Source organism: Gossypium arboreum, chromosome 5 (assembly GCF_025698485.1).
Source record: "Gossypium arboreum isolate Shixiya-1 chromosome 5, ASM2569848v2, whole genome shotgun sequence".
Taxonomy (NCBI): Eukaryota; Viridiplantae; Streptophyta; class Magnoliopsida; order Malvales; family Malvaceae; genus Gossypium; species Gossypium arboreum.
In genome coordinates, this window is record NC_069074.1 from 66,321,855 (window position 1) to 66,338,270 (window position 16,416).

The window sequence follows — 16,416 nt, forward strand, 5'->3', positions numbered from 1 at the left end:
TACTAAATAAACATATTTCAAATGTGAAGGAAGTACCTTCAGTTCTAATTTAGGTGGCTCCTCAATTGACGCTTTTGGTTGGGCATAATCCTTTTTCTCTAATTCCAAAGATTCAAAACGGGATTGCAGATTAAATCACTTTTGATTAGCTTCTAACAACGCTAAGTATTCATCCTCCTCTTCATCATTCGGAGGATCTGATGTCAAAATTTGTTCCAACGGATCCTCAACATAGTTGAGCTCCTTCTCCATTATTAAATCCTCTAAATCAGATACTGCAGAACAATCATCAACTGTGTCAAGAAATCGCATATAATTAAAAACAGTAAATGTTTCCTGATCATCTTGAATACGCATAGTAAACTTGCCCTTCTGCACATCAATAAGGGTCCTTCTGGTTGTCAAGAACAGCCTTCCTAAGATAATTGGCACTTCTTTGTCTGCTTCAAAGTCTAGGATAACAAAATCAGCAAGGAAGATAAATTTATCTACACGTACCAATACTTCCTCGATTTTTCCTTCCAGATGTGCTAAGGATCGATCTGCTAATTGAAGTGCAACCATAGTTGGTCTAACTTCACCTATCCCCAACTTCCTAAATATTGACATAGGCATCAAGTTAATACTCGTACCTAAGTTACATAATGCCTTACCACAATTTGTTGCTCCAATATCGCAAGGGATGGTAAAACATCCAGGATCCTTCAACTTTGGGGGTAATTTGTCTTGAAGATATGCACTGTATTCTTTCGTCAGAGCTACCATTTGAAATTCTCCAAGTCTTCATTTTATGGACAGGATATCCTTCATGAATTTGACGTAGTTCGGCATTTGCTCAAGTGCTTCAACCAATGGGATGTTGATATGAAGTTGCTTGAGTACCTCTAGGAACTTCTTAAATTGAATCTCCTGCCTCTACTTTTGAAGTCTTTGAGGGTAGGGGGTGGTGGTTTCTTTACTGGAACTGGTTGATTCATCTTTTCTGGCAATTCTGCATCTAACGGAGTTATTATTTAATCAAAATTACCTGGTTCTGAAATTACCTTGTCGGGTTTTGCAGATTCTGGTTCTTGTGAAACTGGAATTCCAGTACTCGGTTGAACTTCCTCTGAATCTTGAGCGTCAACTTGCTCCTTTTAAGCTTTGATGGTGTTGGGCTCTGTTGTCTTTCCACCCCTCAATGTCAATCCCTTGCAATGCTCCTTCCCTGGATTCCTCGATTCTTTGTATCACTAGGTAAAGCACCTTGTGGTCGATTCCTGAGTTCAGTAGCAAGTTGGCCCATTTGATTCCCCAAATTCCTTAGAGTAGCGTCTTTTTTTGCCATGTATGCCTTCAATAAATTCTCTAGACTATTGGATGATTCAGCCTGAGCTAGTTTCTGAACTTGTTGGGGGAAATTAGGCGGCTAGATTGGTCTAGGTTGGGCGTAAGTGTTACTAATTCAAATCCCTTGGTTACTCAAGGAAAAATTGGGGTGATTTTGCCACGATAGGTTATAAAAATTGGATTGCAGTCCTTGCCTTCCTAGATTTTGGTTCTGGTTACCCATGTAATATATGGATTTTGGGTTCGATGGATATTCTTCAGACAAATTTCCTTCCGCATAATAGACACAAACTATACTTTCAAATTGATTTCATGGTTGTACTGTAAAACTATTATACCCATTAGTAGTAAAATTTTTTAACATTGAGCATATTGATAATACTTGAGATGCTAGTGAAGTAAGAGTGTCTACTTCATGTATTCCAGCAACTCATCTTCCTGACATTGCTCGATTGGTTGGCCATTGATATTTGTTGCTGGCAATCCTCTCAATAATTTCATAAGCCTTATTATAAGACTTAGAAAGGAGAGCATCGTTAGTAGAAGCATGCACTACCATTCTCGTGTGAGCATTTAGACCATTATAAAATGTCTCAAGTTGGATGCAATGTGGGATTCCATGATGAGGACACTTTCGTAATAATTCTTTGTACCTTTCCCATGCCTCATACAAGGACTCATCATCTATTTGTTGGAAAGCAGTGATCTCGTTCATCAACTTAGCATTCTTGCTAGCTGGGAAATACTTCATAAGGAATCTTTCTGCTAATCTTGTCATGTGGAAATTGAATTTGGTACCAATGAGTTCAAGTAGGCTCGAGCTCTGTCCCTTAGTGAATAAGGGAAAAACTTCAATTGTAATGCATCTTTGGGTACTCCGGCTAACTTGAAAGAATCGCTCACCTCTATAAATTGTCTTAAGTGTAGGTGAGGATCTTCGGTAAGCATTCCAATGAATTGGCCCACTGTCTGAAGCATTTGGAACATAACTGGCTTCAGCTCGAACTGTTGTGCCTCAATTTTGGGTCTCCTAAAACCCGGATTAAGGTCATGAAATACTGGCACAGCATACTGTCTTAAAGCTCTATCCTTATCATCAACAATAAGGATAGGATTTTGAGCAAGGTTTGCTCTGTTTCCTTGATTTTGATTTTCAAGGTTTATCTCTTTAGTCCTTCTCTGATTTGCTTGTCTTCTTCGCTCTCGAAAAGTTCTTTTTATCTCAGGGTCTATAGGGAGTAGGTCAATAATTCGGTCAATACTCAGAAACACCTGAAATAATCACAAAAAAAATTAATTAAGTTAAAAATAAAATAGAAAATTAAATCAAAATGGAAAACTAACAAATTCCCAAATAATGACTCTTTAAAACAGTTCCCCGGCAATGGCACCAAAAACTTGGAACGACAGAAATGTGCAAGTGTACACAACCCACAGGGACTGTGTAACACCCCAAAATCCTGAACTTTCTTTTTTATCAGTTTTGATAAAAGGTGTGCTTAATATTCCTAGTCAAGTGTTATTTATGTGATAATAGGCTTTGGTTAAGTTATGAGTTCAAACTTTGGGGTGAAGGAAATTATAGTTTAATAATTAAAAGAACCTTGGTGGCAAGTAGTTTGGTTTTTAAATAAATGAAGGAGGAATTAGACATAAGAAGCCTTGTGTTGGAGTGGCAAGTAGCATCACATGTGGGGCTTAGAGGTGGCGTCACATGCATGGCAAGGAGGTTTGGGGTTCGAATCCCTCCTTTCTCAAAAGAAGGATTTATTTTTGCTCAATAAATGGCCAGTAGTGGCGTTGGATGTGAACTTTGAAGGAAGTGATCAGAGGAGGAATTTAAAGAAGGGATTAAGGAGTTATTAGGGGGAAAAGTTAGGAGATGAGGTGGGGGTAGAGAAGTGGAGCCGAATTGGGAATTTGGGGATTAGTAAATTCGGCTATAGTATATATAGGTGTCGATTTTAGGAATTCAAGGCTAATGCCGAATTCTTCCTTTCTTTTATTGAAAACACTTTTCTCTTCAAATATCTAAAAGCCGAAATACCTTATTCTTTCTCTTTTAGTTTATTCCAATTTCTTTCCTTCCTTTCTCATCAAACTCTTTTCTTTCTCGCTCCTAGTTACTTTCTCTAAAGCCAAATATCTTTTGGCCAAAATCCTATTGTGCCGCCACTTCTTCTTCAATGTTGGCCGATCGATTCTTGTGTAAGTGCTTTACTTTCATTTAATTGGTCTTCCTAGTACCAATTTCTTCTCTCCCTCACTCTTTCTAAATCGGTTTGGTGGGGGATTAGTATGAATCTCAGATTTTAGATCTCTACCGAATAGCTCCTTAGGCATTTTGGGGTTTTGGGTAAGTTTTCATCTTTTATTGGTTAAGGTTGGTCGAATGGTTATGGATGATTTAAGAGTGAATTAATATTATTGCGAGTCACTTGTTGTTTGGTTCTTAATGATTAAGATTGATGCAGATTTAAGAAATACTCGTGATTAGTGATCAAGGAAGGGTTGTTCAGGCTTATCGTTCAAGGTAAGGCAAAGGTAAGATTTTCGGTTTTTGGTGATCGTATTTGGTAAGTGTGCGATTAATTGTTGAGTGACATCATTTTTAGGTTCGTCGTTAAGGAGATCGCGGCACGTTTTAGTACCAAGTGTATACCTACACTGCACACACACAATAGACCGACAAATCCCGAAATGCCGAAAAGCTGAAATATTGAAAAGCTGGAAGTTTGGCTACAATAGTCTTACGAGTGCGTGAACACTCGTAAGGGGGGAAACCGATAGGTTATCAGAGCCCCCATGAGCGATTCCATGAACTTGGGCCGTGTATTGGCCAACCAGGCCAAAATGGGCTAAATGGGCCCGAAGGGTTGTAGGGCCCATAATAGTCAAAATTGGCAATTTGATACTATGTGATGAAAAATCATATGATTGCATGACTATGAGTGTGATTGGGCCTGACAGGCCATATGAAAGTGATTGGGCTTGATGGGCCATATGAATGTGATTGGGCCTAATGGGCCATATGAATGAGATTGGGCCTAAAGGGGCCAAATGAATAAGTATGTATCTGTTAGTGTTTAGTAAGGGGTTGTGGACCCAGTTTTTTGGTAACTACTCAATCAGGCATAAAACTTAAATAATTAATTAATTGAGACTATGGACGAGTTATAAGGTTAAGGTGTGGCAATGGGTATATGCATGTCTAGGATTGGATCTAGGGAGAGCTTGGTACTTAAGCGGTCTTAATGACTCACCTCCTCTTCTCTAGGATCCTACCTGGTGCATAGTATCTATTCACTTTAGCCAACAAGGACTTGTTAATGGGCCAAGGTAAGTAATAAACCCATAATAAAGAGAAATTACCGAAAATGCCTCTTAGGGTGGAAATGACTAAAATACCCCTATGTGTGGAATGTAAGATTTATGAATGTTACATGTATACCTGCTGCATTCATATGATATTCTGTTTAGGTTGCATATGGGTTGGGAATTATGAAAGGGAGGAAGCATATGAGGATCGCATGGTTGCTTGACGACTGTGGATCTACCGATAGATATTAAGCCCAATATTTGATTAGCAGCTTGCTGAAATGAAGATAGTGCCGCAACCGGGCTACCATTGGAGTGTATCGAATGGGTGGGTCGATATTTATATCCCCACATGGTGTGTATTAAGGGATGGAGATGGTGTGTAGCGGTTGGATGGGTGGGATCCGTGCATATTTGATTGCTTACATTTGTTCTAAAATTGAATTGGGCTCAAGCCCAAAAAGACTTGCTATTGCGTGCTTTTCTATTTGGGGAGGGTTGTACACACTGAGTTTTCAAAAACTCACCCCCTCTTTTATTTTTCTCAGGTGATCCTCAGTAGGTGGTTCAACGGTTGGAGGGACTCCGAGGTGGCCAGCTAGCAAGACGACTTGTACTTCTTTTCTTAAGCCTATAATTTCTAGTATTTAAATTTATTTCAGTCCGGAATGTAATAAGGCCTTTCCTCTGGTTATTATTCAAATTAGGATTATATTTATTATTATGCTTTATATTTGCTAGAAGTAGAATATGGTTTTCCAAAAACCATAACTGTTTTTGAATACTATGTTTCCGCAACTCAATTTTTAAATGACAAGTTTTCATAGATCATCTGTTTTAAATAAAGCTTCTGCAACTGAAAAGAGATTTTACAAAATAATTATTATCATACAAGAAGGAATAGTTTTTTATTTAAAATACACCTCGCTTTGAAAGCAACAAATACAAGCTGGGATTTTACTCAAGGTTTTTATTTCAAAGAAGGGTTTTTAATGAAACCAAGGTTTTCGATAAAACACTTCAATGTGACACGCTGGATTTGGCCATAATGTCCGGGCTGGGTTTGGGGTGTTACAGACTGTGAAAAGAATTATTTATGAATGCAATTTAAAACACTTTGGTAAAAAAAAATTGTTTGAAGAGGGTGATTAAGAAAAAATATATTTTAAACTAAATAAAAATAAAAGTTCTAATGCACGATTTCAAAATATGATTTAATCAAGATGACTTAATTGTGTTGGATTACTTACATTTACTTATCTTAGAATTATTAAACTCATGTTTATGTTGTTACAAATAAATTCATGGAAACATAGTAATTTGCTAACTTATGAACATACTCACCTACACAAATCCATTCATCTGTTAACATATCCCTATGTCAATTCAAACGATTAAACAGATTTTAATAAGCAAACATGTTATTGCACATACATACTCATTAAATTGAACTAATCTCTTGCATATTCCTATGTCAATTCAAATGATTAATTAAACCTAATAAGAACATAAAAGACTATGTGACGTAACAAGGTATCCTTACCTTAAAATAGTTTAATCACAATAATCTTGCAAGTTATGCAAGGCAAGTGTATCTCTAGATACATTGCTAGTTTAACCTTCAGCTACCTTAGAAGAATAAACATGCATTGGTTAAGTATTGTGTCAATTAATTACTATTTCAATCCGTTTAAATAATTAATTTATTAGTTCCCTCACAATTATAGTGCAAGAATAACTTAGGCATGATTTTACTTAATCAAGCATTTTACCGAGGCCTATAACAACATAAACACGATTTTAATAATTTAAGAGCACGAAATGCAATCAAACCAAGATGAATTATGTAACACCCCTTACCCAAGTCCGAGGCTGGGACTGGGCACGAGGCATTACCTGACTTCAATGCAAGCATACAATCATTTCTGAGTTGCAAAAACTGGATCAAATTTAAAGCTTTTCAATTTTAATTTAGAAATTCTTAATATGGGCTTATGAGACCCAAAACACACTTTAGAAATGATTTGGGTTTAATCCGAACACCTTTAAAAACTTTGAAAAATGTCACTTGAAACAAGGGTACACACTCGTGTGAAAGGGCAACACGCCTGTGTGGCCATTTTGACATAGTCGTGTTGAAAGCCCGTATGGTCCACACGGCCTAGGCACAAAGGAACATGCCCGTGCCCCAAACCCGTGTAAATTTATTTCTAAATTCAAACCTATAGGGGCTTTCACACGGCCTGACACATGCCCGTCGTGTCCATGGCCCGTGTCCCTCACACGGCCATGACTCCCCTGTGTCTTAGCCCGTGTCTAAAAACCTTGACATTCTGTTTTTGAGGTCAGCAACCAATTAGAGGCACACGACCAAGGCACACGCCTATGACCAAAGGCCGTGTCCTCCACACAGCTAAGATACACGGCCATGTCTCTGCCCGTGTGTTTACTACCATGCATACTGACTTACAAATTTGAGGTGCAAGGGACACACGGCTGGATAACATGCCCATGGGGCTGACCGTGTGTCACACACGGCCTAGGCACACTCCTGTGCGTCTAGTCGTGTGGGCAAAAATAGGCTATCTACCAAGCCTTTTAGCCACCCTTACTTACACCTACCTACAAAACAATAGATACCACTAATTCACACGGCAACACAAAGCCAATTCAACCACAATAAGATATCTAATACAACCACATTACACTATAACAATCTAATAAGAACTTGATTAGTCATGCGATTTACTCATCTATGAAATCATCATCATTTGCACTTATCAATAACCAATATTAGCCACTATCCATGGCATTATACAAAATGACTAAAGAGCTATGATAAGCCAGTCATTTGGCCTAAAACAATGTGACCATTACAAAAAGGCTAGTTTTATACATGCCATAATCAAAATGATAAAACTAGCTATACCAATTACTTCAGGGATAGTGTGACTGGCTTCTTCAATATAAGGCGATGATCCACGAGCTACTTTAGTGGCACTATAAGAAACTGGAAAGGAAAAGAGGTAAGCATAAAGCTTAGTAAGTTGCATGCAAATAATGAGTAACTATAAGCTACCATAAGGGATCATACATTTGCACATGAAAGTAAGGATTCATAAACACTACTTGCTAATATTTGTTTCTCACCAATCATACAACATTGGTTTGAATTTACATTTCATAATTCGTATAAAATACACAAGTAGTCATATGCATAACTTATTCACTTTCCTCCTTTACTAAACATACAATGTAAATGAAGCTCGTATGTTGTAATTCTCATTTAGGCACCTGTACCACTCACCACATGGTCATAAGTTCTCTCATTTCGATATAAGCCATAAATCTCCCATTGAACCATTTGGAATACTACAGGATAAGATGCCAATGCCATGTCTTAGACATGGTCTTACACTGGGTAGCACATCAAAGTCAATGCCATGTCCCCTACAAGTCTTACACTGACTTTCATATATTAAGGCCAGTGCTATGTCCCAGACAGGTCTTACATTGGCTCTCATCTATCGGTGTCGATGCCATGTCAAAGATAGGTATTACACTGACACACAATAAGCTGACGCCATGTCCTAGATAGGTCTTACACTAGCTTGTATATCTCAAGGCTGATGCATGTCCTAGACATGTCTTACACTAACTCTCGTCTCAAATCCGATGCATGTCCCAAACATGTCTTACACTAGATCTCGTAATGTGGCTAATGCATGTCTCAGACATGTCTTACATTGGCACATATATCATCCAACGTTATGACATGAATACCCAATTCTATTCCTAATGTTCAACTGGGAGTCTTTATTACATTAATTTCTCAACATGCATACTCATATTCACAAACAAAACAATCTATGCAATATCAATTCAATCACACATCATAACAACATAGTTGCATTATTAACATACAACTTACCTCGAATCATAAAATGTAGGTGACTAGCCGATTTAATCTACTTGCTTGGCTTTCCCCCGGTTTAAGTTTGGATTTTGTATTTCTTGATCTAAAATAATAAAAATTCACTCATTAAACCACAAAATAAATTTAGAAAATCAAAAATTCACATTCTTAGCAAAATGTCCATTTTTCCTATAGACTCAAAAATTGATTTTTATCAAATTTTTTCATGTATTAAGCCTAGCCGAACCCTTTTTACTCTTATAGCAACCCGAAATTTCCATTATTTCACCATATTACTATCTATTTTGCAATTACTACAAACTAGTCCCTTTTAGGTGTTTTTCATAAATAACTCTTCACAAAAGTTGTTTATTACACAACTAAGACTCATTTCCTTCCATAAAAAACTCAGCCAACATTAAAAACCTTTTCATGGCAAATCCTTATACTATTAACCATTTCACAAAATAGTCCCCTCATTAGCTAGCTTATGCTACAAGGGTTCCAAAAGTATAAAGATTATAAAAAATAGGCATCTAAATCACTTACTTGCAAGGAGATAGCTTGGCTGAAATTTTAAAGCTTCAAAACCCTTATTATTGATAAAAATTTTGGTGAAGAAGAAGATGAAAAAGAGATGATATCATCCTTTGTTTATTCTATTTTATCTTTAGTCAAATAAGTCACCAAATTTCACCTAACATTCAAATTTGTCTCATCTTTGTCTCTATGGCCGACCAGCATATGTTTAAGGGCTTAATTGTACTTTAAAGACCCTAGATTTTGGTTCTCTAGCTATTTAACACATTTGGCTATTAAATCAAAACTTTCACCGTTTATGCGATTTAGTCTTTTTTTGTAATTAGGCTCCCAATCGCTAAAATTAATTTACCAAAATTTTCATGTACTCACATAATCATACTATGACACTAAAATAATAATAAAAAACAATTTCTTGGCCTCGAATTTGTGGTCCTGAAACCACTGTTTCGACTAGGCCCAAAATCGGGCTGTTACAAATTAAATTCAAGCTAAGCTGATTAAATTAACCATTCTAAAAACATAAATATTCATAGATATGTTCATCACAAAAACAACAAAAATTAAAGAGATAGGGAACAAGAATCAAATCTGGTGTTTTTCCGTGGCTTGATTAGGTTGCTCCATTCTTCCTTCTTTGTTGTCCTCGTTGACCAAGGCTGCTATGAACACTTCAATGTTGCTCCAAAATGGCTTATGAATGCCCCTTTTTCCAAGAGGAGAAATCGGCAAGAGAGTAATGGACTTTGAATGGGAAAATGAGAGGAGAAAATGAGAGAAGAGAAAAAAGATGTGAATGAATGAGGGATGCTTTGAATGATCAGCCAAGAGGGGTTTTTATAATTGAATGTGACAGCTAAAATGTGCTAAAAATAGCAGCCAAAGAGCCACCCCTTGGCTGGCCACATGTGGCAAAGTTGATGGCTTTAACTTTGCTAAATATGGCTTGGGGCAAATCTACAAAGCCATTAATTGTGGAGGGGTCTAATTGCAATTTGAACAAGTCTTCAAGGGCTTCTTTTCAGCTTAAATAATCAGCTAATAAGCTGAATTAGGTCAGCACTTGTACGGTTTTGGGCTGTCCTTTTCTTGGCTGGTTCGGTTTACTCGGTTCAGTTCAATCGGACCATTTTTTCATAATTAATTAATCATAATTTATTAACCCAAATTAAATTGGATATAAATTAAAATTAATTAAATTATGAATAAATACATATAATTTTGGACCGTCTTAGGCTGAAATTTAGTTCGCCCTGATACTTCAAATTGCTTCTTGGTTTTGTGCTTCTAGTAGTGTCTGCCGAGCCATTTTTTGCCCTTTGTGCAAATCTATCAAAAATAACCAAAATTCACCAAAAATAATTATGAAATTAACTAAAATTCAACATGTCCATATTTTAAGTGCACTTTAATTATTTAATAAAAATTAATTATTTTTCGACAAAAATTTAACCGATTTCACATGAATTTTAAGTTAAAAAGGGTATGAAAAAGTGTGTAATTTTTTGTGTTTCCAGCATTTAGGTGATTTTTGGTTTTAAATACTAAATAACATTTAAAACTAATAAGAAATTGAATTGCTACCTTAGTTGACAAAAAACTAAGCATTTGATAAAAAATCTAAAAACCCACAAGCTTAATAATAGAGGAAACTATAGTGTTTTAGGTGCTTTTCTTGGTTTTTATACAGGTTTATAACTTAAGAGATGATAGAAATCAAAAGGAATTAGGACTTGTAGTTCAAAATTGATTGAAATAGCTAGAGAGAATCAATGGATGACAAACACAAATTTTGGGTAGTTTTTACGTGAAATAACTTGGTGAAGGTTATTTCTGGATTTGAAAAAATGGTTAAATTGCTTCATAAAAACTCTCAATTTTGACTTTTTTACAAATCAGTCCTGTTTTCAAATTTAAAGGTATTTAAAACTCATTTTCAAAAATTGATTTAATTTTCTAAAAACCATAGTAAAAAACATTACTGATAAACCATGTCGCAAAATTCTGAACAGTCTAAGGCTAAAATTCCTAAATTACCCCTAAAACTCTTTGGCCCTATTTTAGGGTATGACACTTCCAAGGTGAAACCTTAAGGAAGGCTTGATAACCAACACTTAACTCTATATCCTTCCTCTTCATGTTTAAATAAGACTTCTGTCGATCTGATGCTGCTTTTAAATGATCCTGAATAATTTTCAGAATATTTTTCGTCTCTTACACTAAATCCAATCCTAACACTTTCTTCTCCTTCAATTTAGTCTAATACAGAGGTGTCCTACACTTGCATCCATAAAGAACTTCATAAGGAGCCATCTGAATGCTCGACTAGGATCTATTATTATATGTGAATTCAAAAAATACAAATGTTCCTCCCAACTGCCTAAGAAATCAATCACACAACCTCTCAACATATCCTTAAGAATCTAGATAACCCTCTCAGATTGCCCATCAGACTGTGGATGAAAAGTCGTACTGAAGTTCAACCTTGTACCAAGAGACTCATGTAGTTTCTTCCAAAATCGAGATGTGAAATAAAGATCCCAATCAGAAATGATAGAAATAGTTACCCTATGAAGTCTCACAATCTCATAAATCTACAGCTTCACCAACCTCGGTAACAAGTAGTCGGTACTTGATAAAGACGTATTCGATAACTGTTTCAACTTGATCTTATCCAACATAGTAGGTCACACTTGTAACTTCACAAGTACGCCTTCATCCTCAAACAAACTCAATCTAACAAACATTACTCTTAACTCTTTCATCGCTTTTCTACTCAATGCATCAGTCACGACATTAGCTTTACCCGAATGAAATTCAATAGTGCAGTCATAGTCCTTAAGTAGCTCTATCCAATGCCTCTGTCTCAAGTTTAACTCCTTCTGAGTAAGTAGATACTTAAGATTGTTATGATTTGTGTAGATGACACATTTCTCTCCATAAAGATGTGCCTCTAAATCTTAAAAGCAAAAACTACCGCAGCCAATTCAAGGTCATGTTTTGGATAGTTACACTAATGCGGTTTGGGCTACCTCGAAGCATAACCCACTACTTTGCTGTATTGCATCAACACACATCCAAGGCCTGTATGAGAAGCGTAACTGTAAACCAAATAATCCTTACCAGACTCTGGTTGAATTAATACAGGTGTCAGTGTTAATACTACTTTGAGTTTCTTGAAACTAACCTACTATTCATCAATCCATTTAAATGACACGCTCTTTCTCAATAGCTTCATCATTAGTTCCACAATCAACGAAAATCCCTCAATAAACCTTTGATAATACCCAAAAAGTCCAAGAAAACTCTGAATCTCACTAACATTTTTAGGCTGCTTCTAATCCAGAATAGCCTTGATCTTCTTAGGGTCAACACGAATACCTTCAGCAGATACCACATGTCTAAAAATTATCACTTCTCTAAGCCAAAACTCACACTTACTTAGCTTTACGTATAGCTTTTTCTCATGTAATGTTTGAAGGACTAACCTTAAATGTTCCTCAGGCTCCAACTTAGACTTCAAATAGATTAGAATGTTATCAATGAAGACTACTACAAATTGATCATGATAAGGCTTAAAGACTCTATTCATGAGGTCCATGAAAGCAATGGGAGCATTCATAAGTCTGAAAGGCATCACTAGAAATTCATAGTACTCATACCGAATCCTGAAAGTAGTTTTAAGTATATCAACTTCTCTCACATGCAACTGATAGTAACTTGACCTCAGATCAGTCTTGGAGAAAACTGTGGCACCCCTAAATTGATCAAAAAGGTCATCAATCCTCAAAAAAGGGTACTTATTATTTACAATCAGTTTATTGAACTGAAGATAATCAATACAAAACCTTATTGACTCATCCTTCTTCTTCACAAATAGCACTAGAGCTCCCCACGGTGATACACATGGCCTTATGAAGTCATGATCAAGCAACTCTTACAACTACACTTTGGGCTCTTTAAGCTCCTTAGATGCCATGCGATAAGATGCAATGGGAACCGGTGCTATCCCAGGTAGCAATTCAATTCCAAACTCAACTTCACGTTATGGAGATAAACTGGGCAACCCTTCTAGAAAGACATAAGGAAACTCTTTCACCACTTGCATCATCAGCTCGAAACTCAGCCCAAACTCAAATTGGGCACACTTACCCTATTCAGTCGCAACCATACCCGTAGCATAACAGCTAAGCCTTATAAACTTAGCCTCGTATTCCATCACAGACATGTCACTGTACCTGTGCTCAATGAATTCCAACCTCCAGGTACCTCATGCCTACATATTTCTTTTAAAAGGCATCCAAAAAATACTCCCTCATTAGTCGATTGGCTTGAGTTCCCTCACAATGGCTTGCCACCAGTGATAAGCCTCATCACGTAGCAATGACACAATCCCCTTAAGCTTTTGCTCTGAGGTGCACTCCATATCATCTAAAATCCTCTCTGTAGTCTCCATCTATCACTCAGGTATAGTGGGGTTTGCCCTAGCAATGCCCCTAAGCAACTCGGCTCTACTCGAATAAAGCCTTTTAGCAATAGTACCACGACTATTGAACCTAGACTGAGCACCCATCACTCACTCTAACACTCGAAGCATGGCTTGCGATATAGCCTCGTTCACAAACTCATGTTAACTCTCCTCAATTGTGGGTGCATGATTAACGTTTTTCACTGTTGGCTCAGGGATTTTCACTTGGGATGTGGACGAGTCAACCTGGGTTCCATGACCCTGCTCCTTGTGAGATCTCATTCCCCAAGTTCTAACTCCACTAGTACTAATTTTAAGTTTTATGAATTGTTTGTCAATAGAGGTAAGTTTTTATGTTATCACTTGAATATTTTTAAACGAAGTTTCATTTAAATTAACACTTGTCTCACTATTTGTCATTTTCACAATCTAGATTTTTCACAGTATATAGTTTCAAAACTAAAGAACACTTAACTCAGATCAGCTTCGGGAGTCTCAGATTTTTTTACAACAATTTTAACATGTGGCATTTTTCAAAAATACCCTTTTATAATGTAAATGTTTTTTTTTCAAAAATACCTTACCCATAGTTCTAGTTTTGGATCAAGCTCTGATACCACTAAATGTAACCCCTCAAACCGAACCTAGACATTACACCCAATCTAAGCAATTACATGGGCCATAGATATGCCAAAAACATTAGTTGAAGGGAATTTGTTCATCTTTGAAAACGTGTGTTATTATTTCTCTTAAAAAAATGATAAGTTTAATTTCAAAAACTTTGGTAGAAACCTTGTCATTATTTGGAAAATAGCTTAATAATCTTTAAATTCAAATTTGATAAAACGAGTTTGCAAAAATAGTTTTTCTTTAAATGTTAAGAACTTTATTTATTAGCAAAAATTCCAATTTATTCAATCTATAAGTATAATCCATGCATAATAACCAATGTTAAAAATCCCATGCCACAGTACCATAATCTAACATAAAAAGTCCCAAATAGCAATAAAGTCCATAAACATCCAAATCATAATAAAAGACCATATGTTTATTCAAGAACATTTTCGAGAGCATCACCGATGACCGCATCCGAGTCTTAACCACAAGGATCATCTGAAACACACAAGTAAAGTGGGTGAACTTTAAAAGGGCCTAGTGGGTGAGCTTTAAAGGGCCCAGTGTGAGATCAAGACAAAAAAATGTTCACATAAATATCAAAGTATAAATCTCAACATATCAATCATCATAACTTTCATAAATTTTAACACTGTTACTTATACATGAACTTATCAATACATATTTTAAAAACGATGCACATTTTATAAAATTTTCTACCCATCTCCCCTACACGCCAATATTGAGGTCCCCAGAACCTGTCGACTCGAAACACCTTTTGTGGACAAGCCACCACTGATTTGCAGATAAACTACCACTAATAAGACTTTGTGGACAAGCCACCACATTTTCAGATATACTACCACTACAACATTTTGTCGACAAGCCACCACTGATTTACAGATAAACTGCCACATACTTCCACCTTTTACAAAACCCACCCCATGCATGTGATATGGCAATTTCACTTTTTAATACATATGATTCACTTTTACACTTAGACATGTGAACATGCTTACATGCTCACATATCACTTAATAATCACTTTCACATGCTTTAACATGCTTTTCACATTAAATCATAGATCTCAATATTAACATACACATATATAGACATCACATATTAAAATCATCAAACATATCACATAAACTATACATCACATATCATGAGAATGAGATCTACGCATACATCTTTGTCAAAGTTATAATCACATCACATTTCATGCATTTCAGAGAATTACTCGGTTAGAGTCACTTACTTGGGTTCCCCTTGATGAGTTTTCGACTCCTCTTTAGATACTTAGTGCATTAACAATTAATTATAATTAATTTATTAATATAACAAAAGCAAACACATCACGCACAACTAATAGTATTGAACCTATACATTTTTCGTAGATCAAATATGCCACAATTCCCTAGTAGTGATTTCGCTTGGATCTAAACTCGAAAAATGTATCCTTGATCTATCACTCAAATCTAATGCCTTTGCTTCCAATGTTAGTGATTTCCTGGGTAATTTTCATTTGGTCTCTACTCGATTAACACAACGAGATTGGTGATTCAACTTGGTGAAGGAATGGAGTTTTAGTGTTACCGGCGACGATGGCGGTCCAACAACTAGAGGAACGATGATTCAACAAAGGGTGTAGAAAAAAAAAATAATAATAATAAAGGTTCAGCGCATGAAGTGATGGAAAATGGAGATGAAAGGAGGGAGATAAAGGAGAAAAGAGACTTACGGTAGTGGTTATAGTGATGATAGACAACAACAGAGAAGTGAACAAGGAGGAGGAGAAGGTACGGTGGCTAAGAGGTGTGGTGTTTGGTGGTGATAAGGTCGGTCATGGTGGAGGAAAGAAGCAAAAATGAAAAAAAAAGGTGATGGCTAGCAAAAAGGAGAAAAATAGATGAGAAAAAGAGAGAATATGGAGGAGAGGGAGGAGGGGACGACAAAGAAGGGACTGAGGGGAATGGGTGGTCAACCTAGTTTAGGTTCAATGAACCACTTCTATGGCAATGTGGAGAAGAAATGGCAAGAGAAGTAGGCATGAAGTGAAAAGGGGATCATGTTACCTCAACTTATAGTAAGTGTGACTCTTAAAGAGGGAAAGGAATCCTCCTAAACAAGGTAGCTATAGGGTGGATGACAAGCGCATTATACACATGGGAAATATTTTTTAAAAAATTAAAAAAAAAGCATATGAACAAGGGGAATTGAACTCATGACC

At 36.4% G+C, this 16,416-nt stretch overlaps 1 non-coding gene across 1 annotated transcript; it reads left to right on the forward strand.

Moving 5' to 3' along the window:
• Positions 1–1,943: 1,943 nt before the first annotated feature.
• On the forward strand, positions 1,944–2,050 carry LOC128293359 (small nucleolar RNA R71). The gene has a single exon (XR_008283543.1). It is a non-coding gene; the product is annotated as a small nucleolar RNA R71 (small nucleolar RNA).
• The last annotated feature ends 14,366 nt before the right edge of the window (positions 2,051–16,416 follow it).